The 27967-nt window shown below is 50.5% G+C and overlaps 1 protein-coding gene across 3 annotated transcripts in view; it reads right to left on the bottom strand.

The window, feature by feature from the left end:
* FAM214B (family with sequence similarity 214 member B) overlaps positions 1–26767 on the bottom strand; it is a 67529-nt gene extending 40762 nt beyond the window's left edge. For all 3 annotated transcript variants that reach the window (XM_038403981.2, XM_038403967.2, XM_043514626.1), the window contains exons 1-2: positions 26673–26767; positions 26214–26253 (exon numbers count right to left, since the gene is read on the bottom strand). The gene's annotated coding sequence lies outside the window, so the exon portion shown is untranslated. The remainder of the gene's footprint in view (positions 1–26213; positions 26254–26672) is intronic.
* Positions 26768–27967: the final 1200 nt, after the last annotated feature.

The raw sequence follows: 27967 nt of genomic DNA, 5'->3' as shown, positions 1-27967 counted from the left end.
TGGCATGGCTCCCCACTCTGACTCTGGATTGACCTGTGGCACACCTTCCAACTGACCATTAGGTCAGACTGCCCTATTGCAGTCCCTGACAACCTTGGGTCTGTGCTTAACATCTCCCAAACCCATTGGAAAGCCCTTTGGTGCTTGGTCTCTCATGCAAGCACTATGAATCACCTAAAACTCCTGCCCCTTTGGCATAAGCCAAGTATCTAGTCAGAACCAGCATCTAGCTGGAGATGCCTGGTTTCACACTCATGCCCACCGGCCAGCCTTCTTTAAACCCACTGGTTTCAACAGGGTAGGAAATTCGTAAGAACGGCCATACTGGGTCAGACCAAAGGTCCATCTAGCCCAGTATCCTGTCTACCGACAGCGGCCAATGCCAGGTGCCCCAGAGGGAACAAACAGAACAGGCAATCATCAAGTGATCCATCCCCGTCGCTCATTCCCAGCTTCTGGCAAACAGGCTAGGGACACCAGCCCTGCCCATCCTGGCTAATAGCCATTGAAGGACCTATCCTCCATGAACTTATCTAGTTCTTTTTTGAACCATATTATAGCCTTGGCCTTCATAACATCCTTTGGCAAAAAGTTCCACAGGTTGACTGTGCGTTGTATGAAGAAATATTTATTTTGTTTGTTTTAAACCTGCCGTCTATTAATTTTATTTGGTGACCCTATTCTTGTGTTATGAGAAGGAGTAAATAACTCTTCCTTATTTACTTTCTCCACACCAGTCATGATTTTATAGACCTCAATCATATCTCTTTTCCAAACTGAAAAGTCCCAGTCTTAATTACTTCTCATACAGAAGCCATTCCATATCCCTAATAATTTTTGTTGCTCTTTTCTGAACCTTTTCCAATTCCAATACATCTTTTTTGAGATAGGAAGACCACATCTGCATGCAGTATTCAAGACATGGCATACCATGAGTTTATATAGAAGCAATATGATATTTTCTGTCTTATTATCTATCCCTTTCTTAATGATGCCCAAAATTCTTTGCTTTTTTGACTGCCACTGCACATTGGATGTTTTCAGAGAACTATCCACAATGACTCCAAGATCTCTTTTTTGAGTGGTAACAGCTAAATTAGACTCCATCATTTTATATGTATAGCTGGGATTATGTTTTCCAATGTGCATTACTTTGCATTTATCAACATTGAATGTCATCTGCCACTTTGTTGCCCAGTCACCCAGTTTTGAGAGATCCTTTTGTAGCTCTTTGCAATCTGTCTGGGACTTAACTATCTTGAGTAGTTTTTTATTGTGTGCAAATTTTGTCACCTCACTGTTTACCCCTTTCTCCAGATCATTTATGAATATGTTGAATAGGACTGGGCCCAGTACAGACCCCTGGGGGACACCACTATTTACTTTTCTCCATTCTGAAAACTGACCATTTATTCCTATCCTTTGTTTCCTATCTTTTAACAAGTTACCGATCCATGAGAGGACCTTCCCTGTTATCCCATGACAGCTTACTTTGCTTTAGAGCCTTTGGTGAGGGACCTTGTCAAAGGTTTTCTGAAAATCTAAATGCACTATACCCATTGGATCCCCCTTGTTCACATGCTTGTTGACCCCATCAAAGAATTCTAAGTAGATTGGTGAGACATGATTTCCCTTTACAAAAAAACATGTTGACTCTTCCCCAACAAATTATGTTCATCTCTGTGTCTGACAATTTTGTTCTTTACTATAGTTTCAACCAGTTTGCCCAGTACTGAAGTCAGGCTTACCAGCCTGTAATTGCCAGGATCACCTCTGGAGCCTTTTTTAAAAATTGGCATCACATTAGCTATCCTCCAGTCCTTTGGTATAGAAGCTGATTTAAATGATAGGTTACAAACTACAGTTAGCAGTTCTGCAATTTCACATTTGAGTTCCTTCAGAACTCTTGGGTGAATACAGTCTGGTCCTGGAGACTTATTACACTTTAGTTTACCAATTTGTTCCAAAACCTCCTCTAATGACACCTCAATCTGGAACAGTTCATTCAGATTTGTCACCTAAAAAGAATGACTCAGGTTTGGGAATCTCCCTCATATCCTCAGCTATGAAGACCAATGCAAAGAATTCATTTAGTTTCTCTGCAATGGCCTTATTGTCCTTGAGTGCTCCTTTAGCATCTCGACCATCCAGTGGCCCCACTTGTTTAGCAGGCTTCCCACTTCTGATGTACTTAAACATTTTTTTGCCATTACTTTTTGAGTCTTTGGCTAGCTGTTCTTCAAATTTTTTTTTGGCCTTCCTAATTATATTTTTACACTTCATTTGCCAGAGTTTTTGCTCCTTTCTATTTTCCTTACTAGGATTTAACTTCCACTTTTTAAAGGAGGCCTTTTTGCCTCTCACTGCTTCTTTTACTATGTTGTTTAGCCACCGTGGCACTTTTTTGGTTCTCTTACTATGTTTTTTAATTTGAGGTATACATTTAAGTTGAGCCTCTATTATGGTGTCTTTAAAAAGTTTCCATGCAGCTTTCTGGGATTTCTTTTTTTGCGTTGTAACTTTTAATTTCTGTTTCACTAACTTACTCATTTTTGTGTAGTCCCCCTTTCTGAAATTAAATGCTACAGTGTTTGGCCGCTGTGGTGTTTTCCCCGCCACAAGGATGTTACATTTAATTATATTATGGTCTGGTCGCTATTAACAAGCAGTCCAGCTTCATTCACCTCTTGGACTAGATCCTGTGCTCCATTTAGGACTAAATCAAGAATTGCCTCTCCTCTTGTGGGTTCCAGGACTAGCTGCTCCAAGGACCAGTCATTTAAGGTGTCAAGAAACTTTATCTCTGCAGCCTGTCCTGAGGTGACATGTACCCAGTGAATATGGGGATAGTTGAAATCCTCCATTATTATTGAGGTTTTTATTTTAATAGCCTCTCTAATCTCCCTGAGCATTTCACAGTCACTATCACCATCCTGGTCAGGTGGTTAGTAATATATCCCTATTGCTATACTCTTATTATCGAGCATGGAATTACTATCCATAGAGATTCTATGGTACAGTTTGGTTCATTTAAGATTTTTACTTCATTTGATTCTAAGCTTTCTTTCACATATAATGCCACTCCCCCACCAGCACAACCTGTTCTGTCTTTCCGATATATTTTGTACTCTGGTATTACTGTGTCCCATTGATTATCCTCAGTCCACCAAGTTTCTGTGACACCTATTATATTAATATCCTCCTGTAATACGAGGCACTCTAGTTCACCCATTTTATTATTTAGACTTCTAGCATTGGTATATAACCACTTTAAAAACTTGTCACTTTTCAGCAGTCTGCCATTACATGATGTAATTGAATGGGACTTTTTTTCATTTGACTGTTTCTCATCAGATCCTACCTGTATTTTATCATCTTCCATCCTCTCCTCCTTACTAGGACATAGAGAATCTCCATTAATAGATTCCTCCCCTAAAGGATGTCTCTGTCCAAACCACGTGCTCTTCCGCATCTTTCGTCTTTCCCCCAGCCCTTTGTTTAAAAACTGCTCAACGACCTTTTTAATTTTAAGTGACAGCAATCTGGTGCCATTTTGGGTTAGGTGATGCCCACCCATCCTGTACAGGCTCCCCCTTTGTCAAAAGTTTCCCCAGTTCCTAATAAATCTAAACCCCTCCTCCCTACACCATTGTCTCATCCACGCATTGAGACTCTGTAGTTCTGTCTAACTGGCCCTGCACATGGGACTAGAAGCATGTCAGAGACTGCTGCCATGGGGGTCCTGGACTTTAATCTCTTACCTGGCAGCCTAAATTTGCCCTCCACGACTTCTCTCCCATCCTTCCCTATGTCATTGGTACCTACATGTACCACGACCACTGGCTCCTCCCCAGCACTGCACATAAGTCTATCTAGATGTCTCGAGAGATCTGCAACCTTTGCACCAGGCAGGCAAGTCACCATGTGGTTCTCCCGGTCATTGCAAACCCAGCTATCTATGTTTCTAATGATTGAATTGCCCGTAACTATTACCTGTCACTTCCTAATAATTGGAGTTCCCTCCCCCGGAGAGGTATCCTCAGTACGAAAGGATACCACATCATCACCTGGGGATCATTTCCCCCGCTCCAGTTGGATGTTCTCCTTCCCCAAAACTTTCATCCTCCTCAACAGCTCTGAGGCTGTCACACCAGGGGTGGGACCGTTCTGCTGTGTCCTGGAAAGTCTCATCTATGTACCTCTCTGTCTCCCTTAGCTCCTCCAGTTCAGCCTCTCTGGTCTCCAAAGCCCGTACACAGTCTCTGAGAGCCAGGAGCTCCTTGCACTGAATGCACACATACGCCACCCATCCATAGGGCATGCAATCATACATGCTGCATTGGGTGCAATAAACTGGGTGGCCCCCACTCTCTTGCTGGATTTCTGCCTGCATTCTCTTTTTACTCCCGAATTCCCCATCCATCAGAGCTCTGGACAGGGTGCACTGTTGCAGCATCTCCCAGCTCAGCTATTTATCTTACAAGAATTGTTAGCTTCATTACTTCTCTACCTTTCTGCCATAACACCATGACTGTAACTAGGCCGAGTCCATTAAGCTTGGCCACTTAAGACCTGTGCTTGTGAAGTAAAGCTTATACAGCAGAAAGGTGTGTGTCTCCAACAGCTGCTGCCCATTGCTGATCTCCAAGTATCCTGGCATCTCTCTCCAGCATCAGACCTGATGGCTGCCTACATTTCTATCTTCCCATGGCCTCCCTTTTCATGACAGACCCCGAGTATGTCTATACTGTGGTTAAAAAGCCCATGGCACTGAGCCTTAAAGCCCATCAGCTGACTCAGGTTGAAGAGTAAGTACGGAGATCCTCCCCCCGCCCCCGCCCATGCAGGGTGAGGGTCTCAGAGCCCAGATTCCAGCCCAAACGTCTACACTACAATTGTACAGCTCCACCGCCCCCCTCCCCTCACAAACCCGAGTCAGCTGACCTGGGCCAGCCACAGCATAGCGTGAGTGTTTCAGTGCAGAGTACAGACACCTTTTCAGAACCCTCTGGAGGATTGCGTTGAGGTGGAAACCCCTATTGTTAGCATGTGGGAGATCGTGCCAATACCTAGTCCCCGGATGTGCCGTATTGGATTCAGCTCATTTGTCCCTTGTCACTCAATCCACAATCTTTTCATTTCCCTCTTAACATGTGTCTGAGACATATCCAATTACAAACTGGCCCATTTCAAATGATTCACTTAAGCTTGTGTAAAAAAAAAAAAAAGCCACCTAAGGATTTATTTTGGGTACCTTTCACACACACACACACACACTCACACACACACACACAGGGTGAGCAAAACAGCCCTTCTCAGAGTATTTTTTGAAGCTAGAAATTGACTTCTCCCACAGGCCACTTATATGGCATTGTCTTCACTAGGGTTCTGGGGGAGGAATTTACACTGTCGTGGACACCAGTGCAGCTGCCCCGGCAGTAACAGTGGGAGTGCTAGTGAACATAAGGCTTTAAGAATGAGAAGCTTCCCCCAAAAACAACAAGGGAAGATACCCGCAGTAAGCTCCCCACCTTACACCTGGCCTGCACTGCAAGACATCCATGTTAGCAGTAGCCTCACCCTTGGAAGCATCATGGCTTTGATCGATTTCATCTACCAGCATAATACTGTACAGACACACAATTACAGCAGCTATAATTTCTGTAATAAATAAATTCATATTAAACATGCAGGCCCGGAGTGTCACAGAGGAAATACGTATAGTTGGTTGGGTATTTATTTTGTTTGTTTAAGAACACACAAACCATTCCAAATCTGAAATCTATTCCCCCAACAAACAAAGCATTAAATGGCCCCAGCTCTCAGTGCCCGAAGAGCTGCAGCTAGGCACCAAAGGGGGAGAAGCACTGTTAACTTACCTTTGTGGTGGCAGCCAAATGACACAGACGTGCCCAGACAAATATATTACCCCTGTGTCCAGCTGTCTTCTTAATATTTCACCAAAGGGGTTTGTGTGGGGTCTCTGCCAAAAGCTAAGGCCTAAAGCTACACCTAAAGCTGCTTGTCACAGCTCTTGTGAGATGTTTACATCTCTCTCAAGCGATTCCCCATAAAATGTAGAATATTAGGTTTCAAAACTGCTAAAGGGAAATTAGTGACATGAGGTGAGGCAGGTCCCAGGGCTAACTCAGTCAGCATTGAGAACAATGGACATCCCTGGAACCACCCTAGCTTTACTGTCTGGATGATGTGCAGGCCTGAGGGTTTACAAAGACAAAAGAACCTCAAGGAAAATCTCAGAATAGGGGCCTCCTGCCCTGGGGTGAGTGACAACCTGTAAGAGAAGGGGAAAGGGCACAAGATTTTATCCATTACAGAGAAGTGATTCTGCCAGCAGGCGCTTGTGATGGCCAGTGCTCACTAGAAGCATCCTCAAGTGGTTAGGGGGTCAGGTCTTTAGTCACCATGTCTCCATTATTCCCCCAGACCTCCTACAAGCCTAGGGTCAGGTTCTCCTTTGTTTGGGTTGGAACCGACACTCCAGTCGGGTCATCCAGACAGTCCTATCTCTGCCCAGTGTGGCAGGGTGCCTGGGAAAGAGGGGCTCTGTTATTGTCCACCAATAGTTCCAAAACCTTACACTTGCTTTTATTTGAATCTCTGACTCAAACTCTGTTCAATAAACCCCAGTTTGCTTCTACTATGGACACGTCTATGTGCCTTGTCCTAAGGATAGGGTTGAACTGAGGTGAAACCAGCGACCTGGAGTGCACTGCTTTCACAGAGGCAGCGGATCAGTGTACACCGCACATGGCCAGAAGATAAGGGACTGGGTACTTAAGCTTAACAAAGTGGTGTGTGAGAACTGGTAGCCTGCACTGAGAAAGAGTGGGGCTTGCAGAGCCTGGAGCAGAGTGCTCGTGTTGCCAGCATGTGGGAGCTGGGCACAGGCAGGGCTCTCTCACACTGTGAGCAGGTGGCAGCAATTCACCCCAGACACATCAAGTACCTCCAAAAAGTGTCACACAGCCCAATCAACTCTGCATAATCTGATCTCTCACCATCTTCATGAGCTTTCTTTGAAGGTTTCAGCATGGACAGTAGAAATGAAGCTTACGCTGGGAGTGATCCCTTTAGTCCCCAGAGCTCAATACCACATGGCAAAGATAGGCAGACTGGCACTGAAAGAAATGCCTGAGAATAATGTTCTTGTGGGTGCCTCTCTAAAATGAGTTGTGGGTCTCAGTCCAGTTCCTACAGGACAGAACCACATCACAATAACCACCAGCATAGCTGTTGTCAGTTTCAGCCTAGAGGGCCAGGTTTGAACATGTCATGGAGACTGAACTATCATCTCCCCCCAGGCAGTGTATACACTAGGATTTTCCCTCCACTGTGGGCCTACACCAGTGTTACCAATGGTGGAAGCACTAGTGTAGACAGGGTGCATCACCACGCCACCAGCTTGTTTATACTAACTCTTCCACCAGTGGGAACAGCCACGGAGCTACACCAGTCCTTGACTGACAATGAGAAAAATCCTAGTAGAGGCGCTCTCTCCAGGTCGGGACTGGGGAACAGTGGTGAAGGATGGGGCCACGGGAGAACTTGCACTCTTGCTGTCCATGCATTCTCCACCCTACTGCCAGAGGCTGAACACTCAGCAGGGCACCTTTCGACTCAATGATTTTCCGCAATTCCCGAGTTCAGTGTGAAATGCAGGAGTCATCAATGTGGAGGTAGAAGCACCCACCAAAGGGAGGGAAAGTTTCCTTCCATAAGCTCCTGGACCTGCCTCGTCTCTGCTGAGCTCCCAGCCTCACTCTGCCGTGTTCTTATAGAAGCAGCAGCAGTCATAGGAGCAGCTCCATTTTTGTTCTCGGAGAAGGGCATCAGCCAGGTTTCCAAGATGACAGGATAACATGGTATTCGGTGTCTGATTTACTGACAGGGATGTTGTAATGGCATCGGCACCCACCCTCGCAAGCACCCCGTCTCTGGCTGATACGTGCCTGCAATCGCTCAGTTTTGAACAGGGTGGCACCTACCTCTCGTGGGTGCCCCCTTTCGGTTGGGTGTGAGCCTGCTTTTCTTTCAGTTCTTACAATAGAGCAGCACCCGCCTCTCGCGAACCTCCCCCCCCACAGCCGATGGTTCTTTCAGCAGGTCTTCAGTGACTTAGCCCTCTGGCCGAGGCACGCTGTCTGTAGATGGAACAAGAAGCAAAAGCCCTTCCGGGGTATACAGTCTTTACCGCCCGCCAAGGCTTCCTCCCAGGAGACACTGCCTTCTATAACAATCCAACCAGGCCCATCAGAATCAGCAGCAGAGTCAGGAGCAGAATCCATGTCTCCCCCATCCCAGTCAAGAGCCCTATCCACTGGACCACCTCGCCTCTCAACATTATGTTACAGAAACACCGAGCATACATCTACACTGTGATAAAAGACCAGAGGCTGGCCCAGGTCAGCTGACGGGGTGCTTGCAGGGCTTGGGCTGCGGGGCTATAAAATTACAGCATAGACATTTGGAATCGGACCGAGGCTCTGGGACACTCCCACTTCATGGGGTCTCAAAACCCAGGCTCCAGCCTGAGCCCAGACATTTCATAGCTTGGCAGCTCAAGCCCCGCGAGCCTGAGTCAGCTCACCTGGGCCAGCTGCAGGTCTTCTGTTGCAATGCAGATATACCCCTAGAGGACAGCCCCATAGGGGACCCATTGTATGAATCATAGAATCATAGAATATCAGGGTTGGAAGGGACCCCAGAAGGTCATCTAGTCCAACCCCCTGCTCAAAGCAGGACCAAGTCCCAGTTAAATCATCCCAGCCAGGGCTTTGTCAAGCCTGACCTTAAAAACCTCTAAGGAAGGAGATTCTACCACCTCCCTAGGTAACGCATTCCAGTGTTTCACCACCCTCTTAGTGAAAAAGTTTTTCCTAATATCCAATCTAAACCTCCCCCATTGCAACTTGAGACCATTACTCCTCGTTCTGTCATCTGCTACCATTGAGAACAGTCTAGAGCCATCCTCTTTGAAACCCCCTTTCAGGTAGTTGAAAGCAGCTATCAAATCCCCCCTCATTCTTCTCTTCTGCAGACTAACAATCCCAGCTCCCTCAGCCTCTCCTCATAAGTCATGTGCTCTAGACCCCTAATCATTTTCGTTGCCCTTCGTTGTACTCTTTCCAATTTATCCACATCCTTCTTGTAGTGTGGGGCCCAAAACTGGACACAGTACTCCAGATGAGGCCTCACCAGTGTCGAATAGAGGGGAACGATCACGTCCCTCGATCTGCTCGCTATGCCCCTACTTATACATCCCAAAATGCCATTGGCCTTCTTGGCAACAAGGGCACACTGCTGACTCATATCCAGCTTCTCGTCCACTGTCACCCCTAGGTCCTTTTCCGCAGAACTGCTGCCGAGCCATTCGGTCCCTAGTCTGTAGCGGTGCATTGGATTCTTCCATCCTAAGTGCAGGACCCTGCACTTATCCTTATTGAACCTCATTAGATTTCTTTTGGCCCAATCCTCCAATTTGTCTAGGTCCTTCTGTATCCTATCCCTCCCCTCCAGCATATCTACCACTCCTCCCAGTTTAGTATCATCCGCAAATTTGCTGAGAGTGCAATCCACACCATCCTCCAGATCATTTATGAAGATATTGAACAAAACGGGCCCCAGGACCGACCCCTGGGGCACTCCACTTGACACCGGCTGCCAACTAGACATGGAGCCATTGATCACCACCCGTTGAGCCCGACAATCCAGCCAGCTCTCTACCCACCTTACAGTGCATTCATCCAGCCCATACTTCCCCAACTTGCTGACAAGAATGCTGTGGGAGACCGTGTCAAAAGCTTTGCTAAAGTCAAGAAACAATACATCCACTGCTTTCCCTTCATCCACAGAACCAGTAATCTCATCATAAAAGGCGATTAGATTAGTCAGGCATGACCTTCCCTTGGTGAATCCATGCTGACTGTTCCTGATCACTTTCCTCTCCTCTAAGTGCTTCAGGATTGATTCTTTGAGGACCTGCTCCATGATTTTTCCAGGGACTGAGGTGAGGCTGACCGGCCTGTAGTTCCCAGGATCCTCCTTCTTCCCTTTTTTAAAGATGGGCACTACATTAGCCTTTTTCCAGTCATCCGGGACTTCCCCCGTTCGCCACGAGTTTTCAAAGATAATGGCCAAGGGCTCTGCAATCACAGCCGCCAATTCCTTCAGCACTCTCGGATGCAATTCGTCCGGCCCCATGGACTTGTGCACGTCCAGCTTTTCTAAATAGTCCCTAACCACCTCTATCTCTACAGAGGGCTGGCCATCTCTTCCCCATTTTGTGTTGCCCAGCACAGCAGTCTGGGAGCTGACCTTGTTAGTGAAAACAGAGGCAAAAAAAGCATTGAGTACATTAGCTTTTTCCACATCCTCTGTCACTAGCTTGCCTCCCTCATTCAGTAAGGGGCCCACACTTTCCTTGGCTTTCTTCTTGTTGCCAACATACCTGAAGAAACCCTTCTTGTTACTCTTGACATCTCTTGCTAGCTGCAGCTCCAGGTGCGATTTGGCCCTCCTGATATCTTTCCTACATGCCCGAGCAATATTTTTATACTCTTCCCTGGTCATATGTCCAACCTTCCACTTCTTGTAAGCTTCTTTTTTATGTTTAAGATCCGCTAGGATTTCACCATTAAGCCAAGCTGGTCGCCTGCCATATTTACTATTCTTTCGACTCATCGGGATGGTTTGTCCCTGTAACCTCAACAGGGATTCCTTGAAATACAGCCAGCTCTCCTGGACTCCCTTCCCTTTCATGTTAGTCCCCCAGGGGATCCTGGCCATCTGTTCCCTGAGGGAGTCAAAGTCTGCTTTCCTGAAGTCCAGGGTCCGTATCCTGCTGCTTACCTTTCTTCCCTGCGTCAGGATCCTGAACTCAACCAACTCATGGTCACTGCCTCCCAGATTCCCATCCACTTTTGCTTCCCCCACTAATTCTACCCGGTTTGTGAGCAGCAGGTCAAGAAAAGCGCTCCCCCTAGTTGGCTCCCCTAGCACTTGCACCAGGAAATTGTCCCCTATGCTTTCCAAAAACTTCCTGGATTGTCTATGCACCGCTGTATTGCTCTCCCAGCAGATATCAGGAAAATTAAAGTCACCCATGAGAATCAGGGCATGCGATCTAGTAGCTTCCGTGAGTTGCCGGAAGAAAGCCTCATCCACCTCATCCCCCTGGTCCGGTGGTCTATAGCAGACTCCCACCATGACATCACTCTTGTTGCACACACTTCTAAACTTAATCCAGAGACACTCAGGTTTTTCCACAGTTTCGTACCGGAGCTCTGAGCAGTCATACTGCTCCCTTACATACAGTGCTACTCCCCCACCTTTTCTGCCCTGCCTGTCCTTCCTGAACAGTTTATAACCATCCATGACTGTACTCCAGTCATGTGAGTTATCCCACCAAGTCTCTGTTATTCCAATCACGTCATAATTCCTTGACATCACCAGGACCTCCAGTTCTCCCTGCTTGTTTCCAAGGCTTTGTGCATTTGTATATAAGCACTTGAGATAACCTGTTGATCGCCCCTCATTCCCAGTATGAGGCAGGAGCCCTCCCCTCACAGACATTCCTGCCTGTGCTTCCTCCCGGTATCCCGCTTTCCCACTTACCTCAGGGCTTTGGTCTCCTTCCCCCGGTGAACCTAGTTTAAAGCCCTCCTCACTAGGTTAGCCAGCCTGCTGGCAAAGATGTTCTTCCCTCTCTTCGTAAGATGGAGCCCGTCTCTGCCCAGCACTCCTCCTTCATGGAACACCATCCCATGGTCAAAGAATCCAAAGCCTTCTCTCCGACACCACCTACGTAGCCATTCGTTGACCTCCACGATTCGACGGTCCCTACCCAGGCCTTTTCCTTCCACGGGGAGGATGGACGAGAACACCACTTGCGCCTCCAACTCCTTTATCCTTCTTCCCAGAGCCACGTAGTCCGCAGTGATCCGCTCAAGGTCATTCTTGGCAGTATCATTGGTGCCCACGTGGAGAAGCAGGAAGGGGTAGCGATCCGAGGGCTTGATGAGGCTTGATGAGGTGTGGTACTTTGTGAATGACAATCCCAGTTCCAAAGAGTTTAGAGCCAAACACACTGAGCAGATGTGCCTGAGCTGTCAGTTGCATGTCTCAACGGTACGGGACTTGTGGGGCAGGATGGGGAGAGGTATGTCTGCTGATGTTGGGCAACTGAGCGGTTCCCCTTTGTCTGGCTGTTCCATCACACCAAGGAAGCACAGCAAAACTAAAGGAACTTCCCTCTGAAACGCAAGGCCCGAGTGTGGGGCTCTCTGCCCAAAAATCACTTGTTCTCACTTATGCACCATGTCCCAATCTCCATATTCCCTTCACTCAGGCTCAGGGTCTGGCCTACACTGGGGACATTTCTGTGACAGTCTGTGCTCCTTTTACAAGGCTATGTTACATTTTGTACGAAGTATGCCTTAGGAGGTATCATTTGAAAACTCAATTTGCTGATCATTATTGTCCTGGTAAAATATGTGTGGCAACACTATATGTAAAGTTGTAAGATTCCACTCTATGACATTGCTGAGACATGACGCAAGTTTAGAAAAGCAGCCACAAATTGGTTCCTGAGAGACAAAAGGCAAACTGATGCCCCAGCTGGGTGTCAACTAAATCACCACCCCATTCAGTGGCCATTCTTGGCAGGGAAAAGAGTGTGAGCAAGAAATTTACATCCTGGCAAGAAACAGCTGGAAGGTCCCATCCCCACAGACTTTTTGTCTGCTGAACCCCAACTTGAGAGGAGTCTCAAAGAAAGGGAAAGTGTAAGAATGGGAACAAGTGCCACAAGTTACTCCTCCCTTCTCTCTGCTCATGCCATCAACACCCCCTGAAGGAAAAGGAAAACACTAGACTGGGTGAGGAGTACTGGCTGAAACAATTCCAGCCAGCAAGACTGTTAAAGCATGCGGTGAGAGTCCTTTTGCTTTAAATTAAGGCTGTCAAGAGATTTAAAAAAAAAATTAATTGCACTGTTAAATAACAGAATATTATTTATATAAATATTTTTGGATGTCTTTCACATTTTCAAATATATTGATTTCAATGACAACACAGAATACAAAGTATACAGTGCTCACTTTATATTTATTATAAATATTTGCACTGTAAAAATAAAATAGTATTTTTCAAATCACTTAATACAAGTACTATAGTGCAATCTCTTTATCATGAAAGTTGAACTTACAATTGTTGATGTACAAAAAAACTGCACTCAAAAATAAAACAATGTTAAACTTTAGAGCCTACAAGTCCACTCAGTCCTACTTCTTGTTCAGCCAATTGCTCAGACAAATAAGTTTGTTTACATTTGCAGGAGATAATGAGGCCTGATTCTTGTTTACAATGTCATCTGAAATTGAGAACAGGCATTCACATGGCACTGCTGAAGCCGGTGTTGCAAGTTTTTATGTGCCAGATGCATGAAGGGACATATGAATCTTTAGTGCGTCAACCACCATTCCAGAGAACATGCATCCAGGTGGTGGAATCTCCATCCTTAGAGGTTTTTAAGACCCGGCTTGACAAAGCCCTGGCTGGAATGATTTAGTTGGTATTGGTCCTGCTTTGAGCAGGGGATTGGATTAGATGACCTCCTGAGGTCTCTTCCAACCCTAATATTTTATGCTGATGACGGGTTCTGCTCGATTACGATCCAAAGCAGCACAGACCAACGCATGTTCCTTTTCATTATCTGAGTCAGATGCTACCAGCAGAAGGTTGATTTTCTTTTTTTGGTGGTATGGGGTTCAATAGTTTCCGCATTGGAGTGTTGCTCTTTTACAATTTCTGAAAGCATGCTCCACATCTCATCCCAATCAGATTTTGGACGGCACTTCAGATTCTTAAACCTGGATCGAGTGCTTTAGCTATTTTTAGAAATCTCACATTGGTACCTTCTTTGCATTTTGTCAAATCTGCAGTGAAAGTGTTCTTAAAATGAACAACATGTGCTAGGTCATCATCCGAGACTGCTATAACATGAAATATACAGCAGAATGTGGGTAAAACACAGAGCAGGAAACATACAATTCTCCTTTAAGGAGTTCAGTCACAAATTTAATTAATGCATTATTTTTTTAACAAGCGTCATCAGCATGGAAGCATGTCCTCCGGAATAGTAGCCAAAGCAAAAAAACCTACATTTGTAAGTTGAGCATGATAAAGAGATTGTACTATAGTACTTGTATGAGGTGAATTGAAAAATACTATTTCTTTTATCACTTTTACAGTGCAAATATTTGTAATAAAATAATATAAAGTGAGCACTGTGCACTTTGTTTTCTTTGTTGTAACTGAAATCAATATATCTGAAAATGTAGAAAAAATATCCAAAATATTTAATACATTTCAATTAGTATTCTATTGTTTCACGATACAATTAAAACTGCGATTAATTGCAACTCCTTTTTTTTTTAATCGCGATTAATTTTGGAGTTAATCACATGAGTGAACTGCGATTAATCAATAGCCCTACTTTAAACTCATTTAGCTTGTCAAGATAGATATAGTTACATTTCATTTTTTTTTTTAAACCAATTCTGATTTTTATGCCTCATTACTTGTAATCACTTAAAAATCTCTCTTTTGGTAGTTAACACACTTGTTTTATTGTTTTATCTAAACCAGTACGTTTGGACTGAAGAGTTTGGAAACTTCCATTTGGGAGAATATGATTTCTGCATATAATTTTCTATTAATAAAATGATGTACTTTTTTCTAGGAGCTTTCATTGTCCAGAAGGAGAGAGCGGGCCAGTACCAGACATTTCTGGGGACAAACCTGGGAGTGGGAGTTTGCTGGTGTTAGTCTGCAGGATAACTCATGGGTGGCTGGCTGTAGCACTCATAGAATACAGCTGGGAGTAATTTACATGCCGGAGACTGGGTGTGAGCAAACCAGGAGTGGTTACTCTCAGAGTGAAGCAGTGTAAAAGGCACCCCAGGCTGGAGAATTGAGGGGACACAGCTGTTCAACAGTCCAGGTTGCAGCCTAGGTAATGTCACAATTTCACCCATGAGTCTAATCCATTTTAAAACTGATTCAGGTTTCTAAGCCAGCTGTAGCAGTGCAGCAGCCTGGCAGCCGAAGCCAGCTCAAATCTGAATGAACTGTGTAGGCCAGAGGTGGGAAAACTACGTCCCGTGTGCCACATCCAGCCCGTGGGACCGTCCTGCCCAGCTGCTGAGCTCCCGGCTGGGAAGGCTAGCCCCAGGCCCCCTCTGCTGGGCAGCGCGGGCGGCGTGGCTGGCTCCGGCTATGCGGCGGGGCTGCGAGCTTTTGCTGCTCTGAGCAGCATGGTAAGGGGACGGGGAGCTGGGGGGGAGGGGGAGGTTGGATAAGGGGCAGGGGGTCCTGGGGGTAGTCGGGGACAGGGGGTGGTTGGATAGGCATGGGAGTCCTGGGGGGGGGGCGCTGTCAAGGGGTGGGGGTGTGGATAGGGGTCAGAGCAGTCAGGGGAAGGGAGCGGGGGGGGTTGGATAGGGGGTGGGGTCCCAGGGGGTGTGGATAGGGGTCAGGACAGTCGGGGACAAGGGAGGTTTGATGGGGCTGAGGTTCTGGGGTGGGGGGTGGTCAGGGGACAGGGAACAGGGGGTTGGATAGGCATGGGAGTCCCATGGGGCCTGTCTGCGGGCGGAGGTGTTGACAGGGGTCGGGGCAATCAGGGAAGGGTTGGATAGGGGGTAAAGTCCGGAGAGGCGGTTAGGGGTGGGGGTCCCAGGAGGGGGCAGTCAGGGGACAAGGAGAAGTTGGATGGGTCGGGGAATCTGAGGGTGGCAGTCAGGGGGGCGTGAAATGGGAGGGGGCGGATAGGGGGCAGGTGCCAGGCTGTTTGGGGAGACACAGCCTTCCCTACCCAGCCCTCCATCCAGTTTCGCAACCCAATGTGGCTCTCGGGCCAAAACGTTTGCCCACCCCGGTGTAAGCCAAGCCAGGCTATGGACAGAGCAGGCTTTTAGGAACGTTCCACTGGCTTTTTACCCCCATTCAGAGCTGAGAGGAGAGGACACAGCTCACGCACAAGACCAGGCATATACGAGTGGTTGGGCCATCCATGGAGAGGCAAGACAGCAAGACACGGGCGAGGGAGAGCAACGTGGTCTCCTTTCCACTCCTCCTCTGCCTCAATAGCCCCAGTGCAAACTGAACTCTGACTATGGGTGTTAAAACAACTTGTGCTCCATCCCATAATAGTCCCAGCAATCTGCAGCTGCTGGAGCTTGCTGGTTCCTTTGTGGGCAGGGCTAGCTCCTTCCGGTATCAGTCTGGGCTGGCTACCGAAGGAGAGGGGGGAAGGGACTAGTTCATAGGATCCTTTTACACTAATACCTAGCACCGACCTTTGAAATGTATACTGTAAAAGACAGAGGTTTACAGTTGCACATTGATCAATCCACAAAGGTGGGGATGCTCTATTAGCCCCTATCTAGTCCCCTCCAGGGGCTCATAGCCAAGGCTTTGGGCAGAGTGCAGATGATAGCTAAGGTCCCCAGCTCCTATAAAATTGCAGCTACGTTGGAAGTAGGCTGCCTGATCCAGTTCTATCTGTGGTGTAGGCAGGCCTATCCTGTCTCCTTCACTCACTCATAGGGCCCAGGATGCACCTGGCGAGGACTGGTCTCTAAGGGTAGTTTCTGAAATATTTCATCCCTTCTCCACTGGTTGCTAGTGCAGTAGCAGCCTGAGTGGCACAGTTCTTTAAAGTGCCAACCTCCCCTCACAATACCTGCATTTACAGCACTTTGGGCCACACCCTGGGGATCAAGGCATTTCCAGGGAGCTCTAGGCATAGCTGAAGGGACTGGCCTTGCCAGAGGGTTCAATGGCTCTGGGTACAAGAGAGGGGGTACAATCTATTCTCTAGTCGCAGTGAAGCAAGAGTTAGGAGACTGGTTCTATTCTGGTTGGGCCAGCCCTGCAGCTCAAGGCTTCAAAGACAGCAGGGCTCAATCATCTAGGTGGTGCCCTACCCTGTGTAGGTCAGAGCGTGAGACAAGACACGCAGATGCCCACACGGAGCTCTCCCTCTGGATCCTGCAGTGCATCCCACTAGAGGTGCCCACCCGCCAACCCATGCAGTCACTACATGAAGCTTGCCAGCTGTGCTCTGAGAGGGCACATGAGGGTGCAGAGCCCTGGGGGGAGTGGGGGAGGAGTGTTAGCAAGGGGTCACAATGCCACTGGGGAAGCTTTTGTGCTTTACAGTCAGCACGTGATGGGACCCAGGGAAACCACTGACCCAGACCGCAATCCCACCTTGCCTGCTCCTCTCTCCTCTGAAGCAGCAACCCACATGGATCTGGCTGTCAGCAATGCGTTGCCATAGCAATTCTCCCCCCATTCCCACCCCTCAGCATGCCTCAATGCTGTTCTGCCTCACTCCTTTGTCTCAGCTCCCACGAGCTGCCTGTCCCCTCCACACAAGCCCCGTACTAGTGCCTTGTCTAAGGCAGCACTGCCACCACAGGTGGAGCTGGCCTGGGGGAAACACGAAAGGAAAGCGGAGTGCAGGCTGCCTGTGTCCATGTCAGTGGCATGCAGATGAGAAGAGTCGGGGGGGTGGGGGGGAGATTTCTTACCAACACCTCCCCTGTCCCCCAACCTCCCCAGGGCAAAGAGCCCAAGGCAGCCAGCAGGTATTAGTATCTGTGCTGGGAGGGACTGAGTACAAGGAAAGACGGTAAATAAGGGATCTGAAGAGACTGAACCAGATGCTCAGGTCCTAGAGCGAGGGGCAGCAGCGTAAAGCCCTACAATAGACAGGAGTGTACTAGCACCAAATCGAGAGGGTTGGTCAGTCACACAGGCCACACATTGCAATGGCAGGCCAATGAGCCACTCTGAACTATCCCATATGAGACAGCTCAGGAAGTGTGGATGGTCCTTAGTGTCCATGGGGCTTGGAGCCCTCCACTAGGGAGAATCATTCTTTTCGGAAGGTGGGTGTGGGAGAGAGGGAGGTGTATAATCCCAAGTCCCAGACTGAGGAGTGTCTGAACAGGGGTGGGAGGAGGCAGACAGATCCCAAAGCAGAGCATCGAGTACCCAAAAGCAGCAGTGCTGGGAATAGAGAGACAAAGACAGGACAATGCAGGGGGTAGAACAGCTACAGTTAAAATTTGGTGACTGTTTCTGGAGTGTGACAGCAGGTCTGGGCATGAGGGGGGCTCACCTCTCCCTTCAGCCCCTACTTGTGCCATCCAACATGTGTAAACATCAACTGGACACCTCTGTCGCTGGGCACGAATGGTCCAGACAGCATAATCCCTGCTCCTCTGGGAAGGATACAAAGTGTGCTGTGCTCCAGAATTGTGCCATGGTGTATTGCCAGAGACATCAGACAGATCCAGGGGCCAGCACCAGGCCATTCAAACTAGACTGGGCAAAATGCTACCAAGTATGCTATAGGGATCAGCCCTGTCCTGGCTCCTCCACCCCTCACTTCAATGAGCACGCAGCAATGAATCACCACACACCTAGGGTTGCCAACTTTCTACTCACAAAACCAAACACCCTTGCCCCACCCTGTCCCTTCTACAAGGCCCTGCCCTGGCTCACTTCATCCACTGCAACCTCCCCGTCACTTGCTCTCCCCACCCTTACTCACTCATTTTCACCAGGCTGGCTCAGGGGGTTGGGATGCAGGAGGGGACTCCTGACTGGGAGGGTGGAGCTGAGGGCTCGGAGTATGGGATGGGGCTCCAGGCTGAGGCAGGGGGTTGGGGTGTGGTAGGGAGTATGGGCTCTGGGCTGAGAGTGAAGTTTCTGGGGTGGGACCAGAAATGAGGGCTTCAGGGTGCAGGAGGGTTCTTCAGGCTGGGATCAAGGGGTTTGGAGGGTGGGAGGGAGATCAGGGATTGGGCAGGGGTTTGAGGTGCAGGGGGCTCAGGGTGCAGACTCCAGACGGCGCTTACGTCAAACAGCTCCCAGAAGCAGCGACATGTTCCCACTACAGCTCCTACGTGGAAGCGCGGCCAGGCAGCTCTGTGCTCTGCCCTGTGCACAGGCGCCACCACTGCAGCTCCTGCCCAGTGGGAGCTGGCGCTTGGGGCAGGGGCAGCATGCGGAGCCCCCTGGTTGTCCCTATGCCTAGGAGCTGAATGGGGGACCTATCGCTGCTTCCGGGAGCCACATGGAGCCACAGCAGGCAGGGAGCCTGCCTTAGCCCCTCTGCATTGCTGACTGGACTTTAAATGGCCCGGTCAGCAGTGCTGACCAGAGCAGCCAGGCTCCCTTTTCGATTGGGTGTTCCAGTCGAAAACCGGACACCTGGCAACCCTATACACAGCCCACGCTGGGCGGAGTTTAGCCATCCTCCCATTAGAGCACAATTCCATAGGAGCCGCCAGAGCCCATCAGCCCAGGAACCCCGTCTCTGACCATGGCCTGCCTAGCAGAAGGCAGATGCAAGAAAAAAGGGGGTTACTCACCTCTCCTAGCTCCTCCTCCCTAAACACAGGGCCCCTCCAGGGTCCCCCTTTAGGAGTCGTGTGCCTGGGACCCGTGGCCACTTTCTCACTAACAATTGGGCATGTAGGCCTGTCCTTCAAACCCTTCCTGCCCTCAGGTCAAGGGTATAAATAAGCCCCGCTCCCACCAGCGACCCTCAGTTCCTCTCTGCCTCCAAAGAGCACCTGAAGTGTGGGAGGGGGAGCGAGATCAGCATGGCTCTGCAGCAGCAACGTATCCAGAGCACAAGAGTCAGAGAAGGTAATTCAGCCCCTTTTCTCCTTTGTGAGCGGCCTCCACCGAGCCCCACCACAGGACATTAGCTAGCAGGAGCCTCCCAAGGAAGCAGGCCAAGGAGGTCAGTCAGCCACAAGCACTGCCCTCCCAAGCCACCAGCTGCTTTGGCTGCAGGGTCAAGAGCGTGGGGCCTGTAAAGGTGTGGTCTGAGCCCACTTGGCAGGCCTGCAGATCTCAGATCTGGGCACAGCGTGGACACTGCCATGTCCCTGCAGAGGGAGCCCAGGACATCTTGGCATGAGGACTCTCGTGAATTTGTACCATATGTGATCGGACAGACTCCTTAAACCGTTCAGAGGAGTTTTGAGCAGCAAGAGCCTAACTGGTGGATTTTTCAATCCAGGGCAATAAAAGGCCCGTTACACTTCCTGAAAGCCTTAGTTCTGTCTGGATAACACTAACCTGGCCACGTGTACACCCAGAGCGCAGAGCCTGACCTCCCCAGGGTAACTATGAAGCCTCAGAGAAATGCAAGACAACCACCACTGGCTCAAATGGAAACCTGAAACTACCTTACTCGGGAACTTAGGGTGAGGCATCAGCACTGCTTTCCCTGGACGAAGGACAGCCCATAGCCCAGCTGGCCAGCAGAGTCTGCAACTGGGAAGCCCTCCCAGCTGAGGTGAACACCAGCAGGAAGGAGACTTTCAGGGAGCAGTGCAAAAGACAGCAAGATCCTAAGGGCTCAAAGGACCCTTCCCAGGTTTTTGCTGAGCACCAAATTCAAGGCACAAGGCTCTGCAGGTTCCCTGATACGAACCCAGTGCAGGAAGCCTTAGCAGTAGCCACGGACAGCTTCAGTGACAGACAAGAGAACACTTCCACAGAGCTACACACAAGTATGGGGGGGGGGGTAAACCATGCACCAAGGTAAAGTGAGAAAAGGCTCCCAGACCACTTGGCTTAGCTCTGGTGGCCAAAGAGGAACTGGGGACAGTTGTGGGGTGGGGGGCTGTTTATATCCTTGGCCCAAGGGCTAGAGTGGGCTGGAAGAACAGACCTACACCTCCAGTTGTCAGTGCTTGGAAAAGGTTGCATCATCACAAACCCCTGCTGTGCTGGAGCTTCAGGGAGGCATGTGCACAAAGGAGATGCACAAAATGGACAAATATATAATAACCTGACCATGGGGTAATCAAGGCAGTCAGTGGTTGGCTCATGCCCTGAAACAGAATGGAGGAGCGCAAGAACGAGGGAGCCCTAACCACGCAGACTCACTGAAGAGCCCATGGCATTTTCTGTAAAGTGCTGGGGTATTAACCCTGCTGTCCTGGCTAAAATTCCATCTCACATCATACCATGTCACCACCCCACGTTCCCATTGCAGCTTTGTCTGGATACAGGATTCGCCTTCATTTCTCATCCTACACTCATGGAGAGTTGCTATGAACTGTTCATCAGCTACCAGGTTTCACACAAGAGGAGGCTGCATTTCTGTGGTAGGAAAGGACTTGCTACATAGTGGACCTCATTTTCCTTTCTTGCACTGCTGAGAGTCAGGAGTAGCTTCACTGAAGTTAATAAAGTTACACCAGTGTACATGAGGCCTTGTCTACACTACAACAGGTGTCAGCACTGGGTGCAGCTGTATGTGGTTTAGCTGCAAGTGTAGACGAGGACACAGAACTAACTCAGGCCCCAGTGGACTACCCCATTAAATCAGATCATAGGAACACAAAGCCCAAACAGAATTACACAAAGCCCCACCATGGGGAGCAACCTTCCTAATCCAACTACTAGAATGGACAAGGTCTGAAAAAGTGAGCATTAGCCAGCAAAAGCTAAGGAAAATCCCCTCCTATCAGCTGTCAAATCCAGCCCTGCAACAGCCAAATAATAGCCCCACAGAGCCTGCCAGTACCATCCTAATGGTCTCCTTGAGGCACTCTCTCTCCCTGGGTCCCAGTGCTGCAAGTATAGCCTGTCAGGGGCTTGCATTCAGCAGGAGCCCACACAGCTGCCCGGAGAGACTCAAAGTCTAGGTAGAGAACAGTCTGCCAGACCCACCACTGGGGTTCCCCTGGCCGGACACACAAGTGAAAGCTCATTAACATCAGCAGCTCATGTTACCATCCCTCCTCCCAAGACTGGCCTCCTGTGCTGGAGCACGCCTCTGCTGTGCACACGCACTCAGTCCTGAAGAGACCCTGTCATTTCAGATGGCTCATATCAATAGCTCAGGGCGATGGTCCTGGGCAAGGCAGCACAGACTACGGAGCCTAGTACATTCCCAGCCCTCTGGAGAGCACAGGCATATCCCTTGCCTTTCTAGTAGGCGGCAGAAGTGCCCCAATCTCACTTATCACTAGTTATGCGCCTGGCCCCTAAGGAGCAAGTCACACACTTATGGGGCTTTGTTTAAAGCAACCAGCACCTGAATGGCTGGTGGGGGTTCTCCGTCTCACACCTGGTGCCCTAGAATCAGTCTACGCTCCACCTGGCACCAAACCCACTGAGCTTTCACAGCAAGCTACACCTGCGACATGCAGAATGCGCCCTGGCAGCAAGACAAGGTCCTTCACTTGAACCTTTGATCAATCCTCTGCCCACTGAGGGGCCTTCCATCCAGGGAGCTCAAGCTGCTTTAAGCCTCCCCACACCAGTAAAGAGAATCACTTCAGACACCAACCAACCACAGCCACCCATATCCAGGAGAAACCCCACTCCAACAGGGAGATGTTACACTGAAAGAATGCAATTAGCCCAGCTGGAATTTGGCCAGAAAATCAGGGTTAATTCCTCAGCTCTTGGATAAAGTGCAGTGGGATCTTCACCGATTGCTGGGGTTTCCATCACACCTAACAGCAGGCCTGGGACGTCAGGTCACTACTCAGGAGCACAGCCTGCTGAGTTACTACCACCACTTCCTGCAGCACCTGGTTTTCTTTGGAGGCCTCCCATCCGAGTATTGGCCCGTCATGACCCAGTTTAGTGTAGGAGCTCTATCCAGGCCACAGCCGAAGCTAGTATAGCCACAGGCCAGATATGACAGAAGCCTGTGAAATGCAGGGTGTGTGAGCCCAGCTGATTTCCGTTCTGGGGACTCAAAACCAGCTGAAGAAGCTGAAAGAAACAAGGGAAAGGGAATTATTTATTGATAGCTGACCACAGGACAGGCACAGTGAATGGAGCTAGGAAGGAGAAAAACTTTCAAAGAGTCTTTGCCCCTGGATACCTCCAAGAAACACCAGGTCTCCAGCAATGCCCAAACTCTGTTAGGCCCTGAGCTGCAAGGCACTTCCGCAGGAACCCTCAGAAGCCTACAGTGGTTCTTTGGTTCCCCTGCTCTTAGCACAAGCTAAGTGGGAAGAGATAGAGGACACAGCCCATGCAAAACAGATGGAGGGTAAGAGACAATCTGGAAGGAGGGTTCCAGGAAATAGAACTGCCAGGCAGCATGGATAGCAGTAAGGGTAGGAGACTGGAGACCCAGGCAGCCTATTCTCTAGCACAGGGGCAAAAAATTCAGACATGACCCACGGTGGTAAGGAATTAAGCAGAATTCCTCTCCTGGTCAGATCCCCCCTCTGATTGGCCAATGACATCAGCTTCCATCCTCACTTATTATGTTTTCAAACAAGCACCTTCGTGCTCTCTCCTTTGCTGTCCCTCATGCTTTGGGGGAGCATTCTGCAAGCATCCACAAAGCTGCTTCTTTATCTTCCTTCAAACTCTCCTTTGCTGTGATTCCTACAAATAACCTGGCAATGGTTAGGCTCCTGTGCTGAGACCATCACCTGACCACTACTGTCTCAGTATTTCTTCATACTCCCCTCCCATCTATCGTCTTACATTTGAATTGCAAGTTCTTCGAGGCAGGACCTGCTACAATGGGGTTCTTGTCCTCAGCTAGGGCTCTCTGGGGTGCTACTGTTACACAAATAATATCCACCAACTCTAACAATAGGGAGAGCAATGGGAGGACTATAGAGACCTTGGGAAAGTGATCTCAGCACAACTCATCTTCTCAGAGATCCTCCCAGCATTAAGGGCAGGTGAAGGCCTGGCAACTCAGCTAGTAGCTGAAGAAGGGTTTGGAGTCGAAGAGCATTGGCTTCCCTTCTGGTAGTGAGGGAAAAACATCCACTTGACCCAACGTCCGAGATTCAGGAGCGACCTGCCAGCTCGAGAAAGGAGAAGGGGTCAATCCAACCTGTGGGGGCTGTAGAATAAATGCAGGGCAGAGAGAATGCTGGGAATGAAGCAGAAGTGGCCACATAAGGATAAGGAAGGAAATGAGCAGCAAACAGTGATATCTTCTGAAGACACCAAGAGCCAGAGCGAGAACAGGAAGAACACAGGGGCTCTTACAGAACAGGGGGAGGATCTGGTTGGCCTCACACAGCCTGGAAATGGGGGAAGGGCACGGGCAAGACACGGACAAAAGCTACTACCACCACTCCTTCCTAACTGACCAGAAGAGAGGAGGCAGATCAACCATCAAGTACAGACAATTCCTCTTCCCAGTTTGCTGACAAGCCAACAGAGCTGAGCAGAAGAGCTAGAACTAGGAGTGCTGGTTTGACGTGGCTTCCATCATAACCAGGGTTCACAGTTTGGTTCAATGGCTCTCAGCACCCCCACTATACAAATTGTTCCAGCACCTCTGGAGCTGAGGGAGTCACAGCTCACACAGCAGAACCCAAAGCAGATTTCTGACCACCAGCTGGAAAAGCCAGAGTCAATACCGTGTTGTTCTCCATCCTCCTGACTTACCTTAGAGCAACAGTTCTCAAACTTTAACACCACGAGGACCCCCATTTTGATTTAAAATTTTTTGAAGCCCCCCCAAGCCCCCCACTCAGTCCCAGGCCTTCCCGCCCATTCCCCACCCTTCCCCACTTCTTTCTGCCCCATCCCCTGAGCACGCCCCATCCCCACTCCTCCCTCTCCTGAACAGCTGTTCCCCAGTGTGCAGGAGGCATTGGGAGGAAGGAGAGGAGTGGATCAGCAAGGCCTGCAGACCCCCGGAGTACCCTCGCAGACCCCAGTTTGAGAAACACTGCCTTAGAGCAATGCTCCAATGAGAGGGGAAAAGGAAACTCTCCCCAGAGGGGACAAGAAACAAGCTGAGTCAGTGACAAAGCTGAAATGCATCTATAGAGCTGCCCTATGTGTTAAAGGAACCTGGAGCTTCAGCCAAGGAACTGTTGCTGCTGCTCCCTGCAGCACAGGCTCTAGAGAGCAGCTAGCTCGCAGAAGACTTTTGAACAGCCAGACCCAGTGAGACAGCTCCCCAAATCCTGCGCACACCACAGCTACACAAACATATATGTAGCACTCTGAGCTAGGAGAGTCTAGGCATGAAAACACACAGGATCCTAGCAGTAAGCCAGCGAGGAGACAGTCAGGCAACAGGAGCAGCTCCTTTGCTCCTCTGTCCGAGACCTTGTGGTGACTGGATGATGCTTACCATGGGCCACCACAGTCTAATGCAAGGCCAACAAGATCTAGACTTTTGAACAGACACTGTGCCTGCGGATAAAGCGTAGCGCTCTGCCCATCCAGTTTCTGAACTAAGGATAGCCACAACATACAGACTAGGGTGACCAGACAGCAAATATGAAAAATTGGGATAGGGGGTGGGGGATAATAGGAGCCTATATAAGAAAAAGACCCAAAAATCAGGACTGTCCCTATAAAATCGGGACATCTGGTCACCCTAATACAGACTGTGGCTGCCCTTACTGCAATATGGACTGTGATTTCCAAGAGACTACAGATGCCAGCATGCAATGGGATAAACGAGGCAGCTCAGATATTAAAATGAAGCATAGTATGCTGGGACATGTAGTCTCCAGTAGAGCTCTCTGGTGGCACCTTAAAGACTAACCAATTTATTTGGGCATAAGCTTTCGTGGGTAAAAAACCCACTTCTTCAGTTGCACCTGAAGAAGTGGGTTTTTTACCCACGAAAGCTTATGCCCAAATAAATCAGTTAGTCTTTAAGGTGCCACCAAAGTCCTTGTTTTTTTTTTTTGTGGATACAGATTAACACAGCTACCCCCGATGCAGAAGAGCTCTGTGGATCTTATACTAGACATGCGCCAGAATCATCCCTGCTTTACCACTATTCAGTGAACTGAAGCTAAACAACAAAGAAACAAGGTTTTATGAGCAAACTTCATCATCTAAATCCCAGAGCCCTTTTCAATGGAACACATTAGACTCTGGCACCACAAGGACACCCCCATCCTGATTTTTCACACTTGCTATCTGGTCACCCTATCAGACGGTGACAGTCTTCAGTCACGACCAAGCAAAGCTGAGTTTGAACTCGTGACCTTGAGGTGAAAGGCCCCATGTCCCATTCCCAGTTCTGAAGTGCATGAACCAGATAACTTCAGCAGCAAGAGTGAGGACATAACCTGATTAGCAAGGCCTGGAAACAGCACAGCTCATTTCAAGTCAAATCCAGTTCTTACCTGCAGCCTCCGCTCAAGGGAATCAGATCACCACAAAACCCTGTGAAAGAAAAGCAACACTAGTCTGTATGGAAGCTACAAGCCTTCTCCTCTCACCACTGCCTCCATTCTTGCCTCACCCCAAAATCCCCCCAAAAGTGCTTCACTCCCCCATGATGGGGGTTCATGGACTCCACCCCAGTCCACCCCCAGCCGTGCCATAATCCTGGGAAAGTAGCGTGGGGGCAGGAAGACTGGGTAATGCATGAACTCCTCCCCTGCAGATTATATGTAGGTGCCCCCCAGCGCCACCTGATCTGGGGGTTCACCCCTCAAAGTCTGATTCACCCCAGCCCCACTACTCCCCGGGGCGTCCCCCCCGACGGCAGGGGTCACCCCAGCCCCACTATCCCCAGGCGGGGGGGTCATCCCAGCCCTCGGCCCCACCGCGTTTCTCCCCGGCCCGCTCTCGGGACCCACCGACTCCCGGCTCCGCAGCGGCCGCTGCCCGACGCCGACTGCCGAGCGCCGCCGAGAGGCTGCCTCAGCCGCTTCCGGGTCCAGACTCAGGCCCCGCCCCTGGCCCCGCCCCCTCTCGCTGACTGGCGGGTTTGACGCTGCGTGGGCCGGGCGCGGAGACAACTCGGCCGCACAGCCAATGGCAAGGCGCAGGCTGGTGACGTACACGGAGGAGCCCGGCCCCTGCCCCGCCTCCTCCACGTGCGGTTCTGTGATGACAGCGGGGAAGGGGGCGGGACCAGGGAGAAGCGGCTCCTCATTGGTGGGGGGCCTAAGGGACGGGTCCGGGGCCCGAGAGCCGAGGAGACGGCAGCGAACCCGGACCTTCAACGGGTGACCCTCCCCCCGCCCCCATACCGCCCCTCCCCCTCCCCCTCCCCCCGCCTCCCCCGTGACCCTCCCCCTCTGCCGACCGCCCCTCCCCCTCCCCCCCGCTCCCGACCGCCCCTCCCCCTCCCCCTCCCCCCCGCCTCCCCCGTGACCCTCCCCCTCTGCCTCTCACTCCCCTCCCCCTCCCCCCGCCCCAGACCGCCCCTCCCCCTCCCCCTCCCCCCGCCTCCCCCGTGACCCTCCCCCTCTGCCGACCGCCCCTCCCCCTCCCCCCCGCTCCCGACCGCCCCTCCCCCTCCCCCTCCCCCCGCCTCCCCCGTGACCCTCCCCCTCTGCCGACCGCCCCTCCCCCTCCCCCTCGCTCCCGACCGCCCCTCCCCCTCCCCCTCCCCCCGCCTCCCCCGTGACCCTCCCCCTCTGCCTCTCACTCCCCTCCCCCTCCCCCCGCCCCATACCGCCCCTCCCCCTCCCCCTCCCCCCGCCTCCCCCGTGACCCTCCCCCTCTGCCGACCGCCCCTCCCCCTCCCCCTCCCCCCGCCTCCCCCGTGACCCTCCCCCTCTGCCGACCGCCCCTCCCCCTCCCCCCCGCTCCCGACCGCCCCTCCCCCTCCCCCTCCCCCCGCCTCCCCCGTGACCCTCCCCCTCTGCCTCTCACTCCCCTCCCCCTCCCCCCGCCCCATACCGCCCCTCCCCTCCCCCTCCCCCCGCCTCCCCCGTGACCCTCCCCCTCTGCCGACCGCCCCTCCCCCTCCCCCCCGCTCCCGACCGCCCCTCCCCTCTCCCCCCCCGCCTCCCCCGTGACCCTCCCCCTCTGCCGACCGCCCCTCCCCCTCCCCCTCGCTCCCGACCGCCCCTCCCCCTCCCCCTCCCCCCGCCTCCCCCGTGACCCTCCCCCTCTGCCTCTCACTCCCCTCCCCCTCCCCCGC

This window comes from Dermochelys coriacea, chromosome 5, assembly GCF_009764565.3.
Source record: "Dermochelys coriacea isolate rDerCor1 chromosome 5, rDerCor1.pri.v4, whole genome shotgun sequence".
Classification (NCBI taxonomy): Eukaryota; Metazoa; Chordata; order Testudines; family Dermochelyidae; genus Dermochelys; species Dermochelys coriacea.
This window is presented reverse-complemented; position numbering and strand designations above follow the sequence as displayed.